Source organism: Muntiacus reevesi, chromosome 12 (assembly GCF_963930625.1).
Source record: "Muntiacus reevesi chromosome 12, mMunRee1.1, whole genome shotgun sequence".
Classification (NCBI taxonomy): Eukaryota; Metazoa; Chordata; class Mammalia; order Artiodactyla; family Cervidae; genus Muntiacus; species Muntiacus reevesi.
The window spans coordinates 25539464-25547292 of NC_089260.1; positions in this window are offsets into that span (position 1 = coordinate 25539464).

Sequence of the window (7829 nt, forward strand, 5' to 3'; positions counted from 1 at the left end):
GTCCCCACTCTTTCTTTGATACTCCTCAATCCTGAGGGGAACAGAGATAGGACAAGAAACGGGAAAAGATCTGGGATAGAAATATTCACCATAATCTCAGGGGAACTCAGTTTGAAGAGGACTGGATTTCTCTAGACAAATCATTTGAGAGTAAAGGGAATTTCTAAAAATTTGCTTCTTAGCCACAGACTTTGTTAAAAATTTCTGATTTAATTTCTCTAGGTTTCTGGCTGTCTGCTTTTAAAATTTTTCCTAAAATTACTATAATGATTATGTGCTCAGTTGCTCAGTCGTGTCCAACTCTTCACAACCCCGTGAACTGTAGCCCACCAGGCTCTTCTGTCCATGGAATTTTACTGGCAAGAATGCTGGAGTAGGTTGCCATTTCCTACTCCAACAGTTATTATAGTACATATCAATAATTATTTGTGCCAGAAAAATTGCAGTTTTAACTAAGACTTTTTAAAATGCTTAACTGTTAAAAATCCATGGGCAATATGTCTTTATATAGCCTTCATTCATAAGCTGGTAATGTTTCTCTGAACAATTCTGCCTTACAAATTTGTGTTTAAATTTTTAAAAATACTTTTTAATGTAAAAAGTGGCTACTTAGCTGTTGAGCAAGTCATTAAAAAATACTTTGTATATTAACATTGTTTCTTCAGGATCTGAAAAATTCATAAAGTAAATCAATATGATGTTCCCATCTTGGTCAATGTAAGGAAGAGAGAATAAGGAGGTAATAATATCTTCCTGTATTTCTGATAATAAGTGAAACATTTATTCTTGTACAACTGTCTACTCTTTTCTAAGTTCCATCACCTTTTGATCATTGCAGTGATTTCTGGGTAGTACATCTAATTTTACCTCTTGTCCACTTTATCCTAAAGAGTGCTATCTAAAATGCCACTACTACTACTAATAATAATAATTGGAGATTTACCACATCCTTACTACACTGAGTGTTCTACATGGATGCTTTCCTTACATTTTTACTATTAACTTATTATCCCCTTTTCCAGATTAGGAAACAAAACCTAAAAGATTAAATCAAATGTCCCAGTTCACAGGGCTTTTAACAGTAAAGCTGAGATTCAAATCTAACTCCAGATCCCAGCTCCAATATTTAATTGCCTCCCACTTTTCCCCAAGTAGGACAAAGTGTTTCACTGTGAAGAGAGTTTTTAGAAAAACATATTTAGGTCCAAATTCCTGTTCAAATTGTAGGTTTATGTTTTACCACCTCTGTGCCCTCAGGCAAATTCTTAGTCTCCTTTATCTTCAGTTTCTTCACCTGTATAATATGGAAAATATCTACCTTGCTATGTGGACCAATCTGAGGACTGACTACACCATGCATAAGGCATCTAACACAATGCCCAACAGGTGGTAAGCTCTCAGTAATGGGTGGCCACTCCTATGATTGTTACGACTGTAATGTTGCCTATATTATGTCAATCGCTGGCCCATTAGGCTTCTTATTACACCAGAACAGTGCCTAGCACGTAATGAACACAATTCGAGTCTTATTAGAATCATTGGTGGGCACAGTACCATGAAGAAGAGACTATTTCTCATCATTGAGTGCAGTGAGGAGTGACCAACTTGGGTACAGTGAGTTATGAAAACAGAAGTAATCTTGTGGCATATTCTAGAAACTTACCTTAAAAGATGGCTGTGATGCATTCCTTTGCCTTTCTCCAGCCTTTCCTGTCTTTCCTGCTGCACAGAGCAGGGTGCCTCCTTGGACCAGGAGGGCAAACGCCAGCCCCTTTGGGGAAGGTGTAGGGAACTGAGCTGAAAAGAGTTTCGGTCCCTGACAATACCAGCCTTTGCTCTTTCAGGGTTGCATTGCTGCTTGACCAGAGACCCAGTCCTAACTGATATGTCTCCTGGCTTCATCAGGAAAAATGTGAGCAGAACAAGAAAATAGGGAATGCATCCTCCCTACAAGGGAAGATAGGCAGAGACAATGCCGGGGTAAAAAAAAAAAAAAAAAAATTGTTTCAAATTGCACATATATTTTTAACCTTTTTATTTTGAGATAATTATTTGAGATCATCACATGCACTTTTTTTCAAATAATTTTATTTATTTGGGGTTGTGCTGGGTCTTCGCTGCTGCACGGGCTTTCTCTACGTGTGGAGAGTGGGAGTTACACTCTAGTTGAGAGGTATGTGAGCTTTTCATTGTGGTGGTTTCTTGTTGCAGAGCACTGACTCTAGGGAGCAAGGACTTCATAGCTGCAGCTCTCGGGCTCTAGAGCACAGGCTCAGTAGTTGTGGCACACAGGCTTAGTTGCTCCGAGACATGTGGGATCTTCCTCGACCAGGGATCGAACCCGTGTCTCCTGCATCAGCAGGCAGATTCTTTACCACTGAGCCATCAGGGAAGCCCCAGCACATACATCTTTGAAATTATTATGTGTATCCTCCAAAACTGAGATGCTTAACCCGTGACCTGAATCCATGGTGTATTTGGTTTGGGAAAACCATTGGAGGGTCACACCATTCTCATTAGTAGGCATTTTCAGTTTCTTCAGGTTGGCACTAGCTGAAAAGAAGTGTCCAAGCTCCAATGAAAGAAACATTAAGATTTATCTCCCCTGACTTTGCCTTCCCTGAAAGTAGCTGCAGACAGCATCTTTAAGACCAAAAAGAAGGGGCCTGCTGTCTGGGGTTACAGCGGGTACCTGGATACTGTAGGCAGTCTGCCCAGCTACAAACCTCTTCCCACATTACTTGCAGGCTCTGATATACCAATCTAGTTATTATGATCAGATCTTGCTAAAATTAAAAAAGCTCTTAGGAAAAACTGTTCCTCCAGGAATCCTGTTTACCCATGAGAAACTGATTTTACTAGAGAAATTACTTTCGGTTAAGGTACTTTCAACTCCTCTAACATGCTTAGCACACACTGTGCCCATGGGAAGTGTTGAGTAGACTGTTTAATTACGTAAATGAATAGAGAGTATGATGAAACTTTTCTTCAGTAAGATTTTTGAGATAAAAAGCATCCTACCAAAATATATATTACAGAAATTGCACTTTATCCTGACTTGATGCCTGAGTATTTCAAATAACTGTATAAAATTCACACCCAGTTAGAGACCACTAGTTACAGTTTCCATGGTAATGGGTCCTGTGCCTATGAGCAGAAAAAGATGATTCCTTTTGGGCAAGATACTTGAGTGTGTATGGCTATGTGGCAAGAGTATTTTCCTTTGGCTTTTCTTCAGAATAATTTATGTATTTAATCAGATGATCCTTTATACATGTAAATTCTTCCTAGGAAGAGGGAAAATAAATTAAGTTCTTTATACTAGAAAGTTCTAGGATGAGGATAATATGGATTAAATTCTCACTTATAAAAGGTTTAATTTCATATAAAAATTAGAGCAAGGAATACATATTCCATTGTGAGGAGGTAAGTAGTTTTCACTGTAAGAAATGTGCATCATATACAAACAAGTCCCTTTAACAAGAAGTGTTGCTATGTCTAATATTTTAAAGGGCCAGAGGTGGTCAGAGAAAGATCCAAGAGCAGCAGTTTGAAATTAAGAAATTGAAAAGCAAAAGTCAAGACACATATCCTCCTAAGGTGAATTTGAATTGATGGACAACAGCAACTCTCTCTTTATTTTGAACAGAAGCTTTAGCATGAAGAAGTATGTGCTTGAAAAATATTTGTATTAATCGTGCAGTGAAGCACCAAGCTGAATTAGAAGATCAAAGATCATTACCATAATCCTGGTATGCTAAGATAATAGATAATAGACACTGAGAAGAAAAAATGGACAAAATGTGGCAATGGATGCTATTATGAGAAAAATATACCATAAGTAATAAGGAAAAGACCAGAGAAGGAAGAAGAGGGTTGAAGGTGTTTTTGTTCTAACAACTGCTCTTTCACCCCATGTCTTTAAAGCTAAGGAAGCAAAGGAGGTGGGGGGTGAACTCAGAGCTTAGCTTCAAAGCTGAGTGTTTCCTCCTCTTTTCACCTTTGTAACACATTACTGATAAATATGTCTAGTTCCAGTTGCTAATGACAGAAAATTCATCTCTGTGTTCCTTGTGTTAGGTAGTTAGAATAGGAAACAGTCCAGAATGGCGGTGGCTAAAAGATAAGGAAGGGAAAAGCCCGCAAAAACAGAACTAAGGAAGATCTGAGGATCTCAGGTAGAACAACACTCCTGGCTAGCCCAATTTACATAGGGCAGGCCCAGGGAGAGGAAAAGACGTATAAAAAGAGGAGCCAAAGGGCCAGGGGTCGGTCTCTCTCCCGCGCACTGGGGCACTCTTCACGTCTGTGGGTCGACATGCCCTCACGCCTTGAAGATGTATTTTCCTGCTATTTTCTAAATAAAATAGAGCTGTAACGCTGATTTGTCTAAGAGCTATAACACAGTCTGTTTGAGACCTGACAGCTATAACACGGTCTGTCCAAGACCGAGAGCTGTGACACACCGAGGGCTTTAATGTCGGTCACTCCAAATCTTTGTTGTGATGAGACAGAACCGAGGAACATACACTCACCTCACACTGGAAGGACTTAGTCCTTGTCTTGTACACCTAAAAGCTTTCATTGATTTTATTGCTTTGTTTCCAACACATTTCCATGTATGTTATGCCCCTTACTTTGCAAAAAAAATCCATAAGGCAGGAATGATTAACCTAATTTTGCAGAAAAGGCTCAAATTTGTTCAAGATCAAAACCACAATGTCTATCATGCTGTAGCATCAATTAGGCTTTCATTATTGATTCAGTGTTGTTTTCTTATTATTAATATTTTTTTTTTTTGGCTGTGCTATGCAGCTTGCAAGATCATAGCTCCTGGACCAGGAATCGAGCCTAGGCCCACGACAGTGAAAACATCAAGTCTTAACTAGTGATTTCCCTATTTAATTTTTTAGTTTTCAATTCACATACAGGATAAATTATAAACTGTAAAATTATATTGGTTGAATGCATCTCAACATATTTATCATTAGAAATAATAAATGGCATTAGATCACCAGACTTGCTCAGATCAAGTCTACTTACCTCATAATAAAGCTGAACTATATTATAGCTCTAATAACAATATGGACAGCGCGAAGGGGTATTACATAGCTGAACCTCTCTATTGAAACATAACAGTGAAGAGTTCATACCATTTTTTATATGAATTTACTTCTAATCTATGACTAGATTATGTCTAATCTAATAAATGATTTCTCTCCATTCCTATCCAGACATCTTCTGAAGGGACCTGGTAAACTCTTAATTATTCTTAAACCTTGGATCTTCCTGTATTTAGCAATAAAAATTACTACTAATTGAAGCTATGCTATAGAAATAACTATGATGAAAAATATTTATTTAAATGTTTCACAGAATGTTAATTTTCTTTTAATAAAAAAGAAATTAAAAAGCTGCTTCAGGGTTTTTGTCTCTATTAAGCAATAGTAATTTTGTATATCAAAAAATAAATTAGGGTTTTCCATAATATTAAAATGTACCATTTTGAAAGCAAGCCAAGCAAAATTCTGTGGACAGAAATATCAGTAGATCAATCCATTAGAATTATCTCCAGATAATTCTTTGCTTTCAGATGTATCTGTTCAAAACTGTCACTCTATAAGCTGTAAGGTTTTGTTTTGCTTGATCAAGAAATGAATGTGACTTTATGATCTGTATTCAACCATGAACAGCTGCTCATCAATAAAAATTCATTAATGTCAGAACTGTGCTTTCCAGGTGGCACAGTGGTAAAGAATCTGCAGGAGATGCAAAAGACATGGACTCAGTCCCTGGATCAGGAAGATCCCCTGAAGTAGGAAATGGCAACCTACTCCAGTATGCTTGCCTGGAAAATCCCATGGACAGAGGAGCCTAGTGGGCTATGGGGTCTCAAAAAGTTGGGCATGACTGAGCGACTGAGCACACAAATGTCAGGACAACGGGTCTATGATTGTGCTTGAGGAAAAACCATTCCTTTAATGAAAAGTCGGGGAACTGAGTTGGGGAAGATCTGGAAGCCTTACACTGTGTATGCACGGGCTGCCCTACCTCCCAGGCAGGATGAGAGATCAGTTGTCAAGACACTACTCAGAACCTGGGGAGTTCAGAATAGGGAAGCCTACCCAGGCTTTGAACTTGGAGACTAAGTGGTGTGTTGGAAGCTGAAAGAATGAAAAAATCAAGCTGGTGATTGGGAACTGGGCAGGCAAATCAGAAGCCTAACGTGGGCAAAATGGTCCTGACACAGACCAAGCAGAGCTAGTTGTACCCCATGAAAGAGAGGGCTTCTCAGGTGGTGCTAGTGGTAAAGAACCTGCCTGCCAATGCAGGAGTCATAAGAAACTCGGGTTCCATCTCTGGGTTGGGGAGATGCCCTGGAGGAGGGCAACCCACTCCAGTATTCTTGTCTGGAGAATCCCAGGGTCAGAGGAGCCTGGCAATCTAAGGTCCATAGGGTCACAAAGAGTTGGAAATGACTGATGTGACTTCACATGCACACACATATGAAAGAGAGGCAATCCAAAAAGAGATATCTCACATAGCAGGTTCTATCCCTTATGCTCCTCCCACCTGACATTTGGTGGTCCCCATCCCTACTCCACCCAAGACTAGGGCAGAGGACAGGACTTCAAACTGCACACTCCCAAGAGTGGTCCCCAAGCAAGACCTCAAATTATCAAGTCTTAATTCCCAGTTATGGGATTAATGCTCAACAACTAATGATGACTTTTAAATATTCCTTTATAGGTAATTTTCCCTGATGGCTCAGCAGTGGAGAATCCATCTGCCAATGCAGGAGACGTGGGTTCAATCCCTGGGTTGGGAAGTTACTCTGGAGAAGGAAACGGCAACCCACTCCAGTATTCTTGCCTGGGAAATCCCATGGACAGAGGAGCCTGACAGGCTACAGTACATGGGGCTCGCAAGAGTCAGATAGAACTTAGCAATTAAACCACCACCACCAAGTAGGTATTTTTAAAGCAAATTTTAAGTTTGCAGTCTTTAGCAAGATTTCTGTTTGTTTTCTTATTGTGCTGGAAAACAAATATTCATTATTTGTTTCTAGAAAAATATGTATCTTTTGTTTTGCTTCATTTGCAAATGGAAACTTTAATAAAGAAAACTGACAAATAATTTTTAAAAAGAAGAAAAGACAGAGGAGCCTGGCATGCTGCAGTCCATGGGGTGGCAGATTCGGACATGACTTAGCCACTGAACAACAACAACAACAAATAATAATAAATAGCTTGAAGCAAATACACACATCACTAAGGAAAAGCATTTTGAAAATACGTTCGTATCAAGATGTAAACTAGTCTGGATGACTGGATTTGGGGAATCAAAAAAAATTCTAGAAATTTTGAATATTGGAATTTAGGCATTTGACTAAATTAAGGGCTAGAACAGGTGTTTAAGGGACTGTGGAGTGCAGAGTGGACTTCAGGAGCTATGGTTACTAGGAATGATGTAGTGGTAATGTAGTAATAACAGCTCTTATTTAAGAACACTTGCTATACACCAGGTCCTGCTCTAAGAGCTTTGTAAGCTTTGACCATGAAGTAGGCACTATTACATCCATTTCACTGATGAGCAAAATGAGGTTTAGGAATATAATACCTTATTCAAGGTTGTTACATACAATAAATCCAGAACAAAGTCATAAACATTCTCTTTCTTCCCCTCTTGAGTATAAACAAGTTAAATTAATAGAAATGTGGTACGGATTTGGAGGGTAGAAGGGGTGAAGATATTAATACTATAAAGTAAAATAGGGAGATAAGTGTTGGTTAGGGTAACAGAACAAGAATTATCAGTTCAGTTCAGTT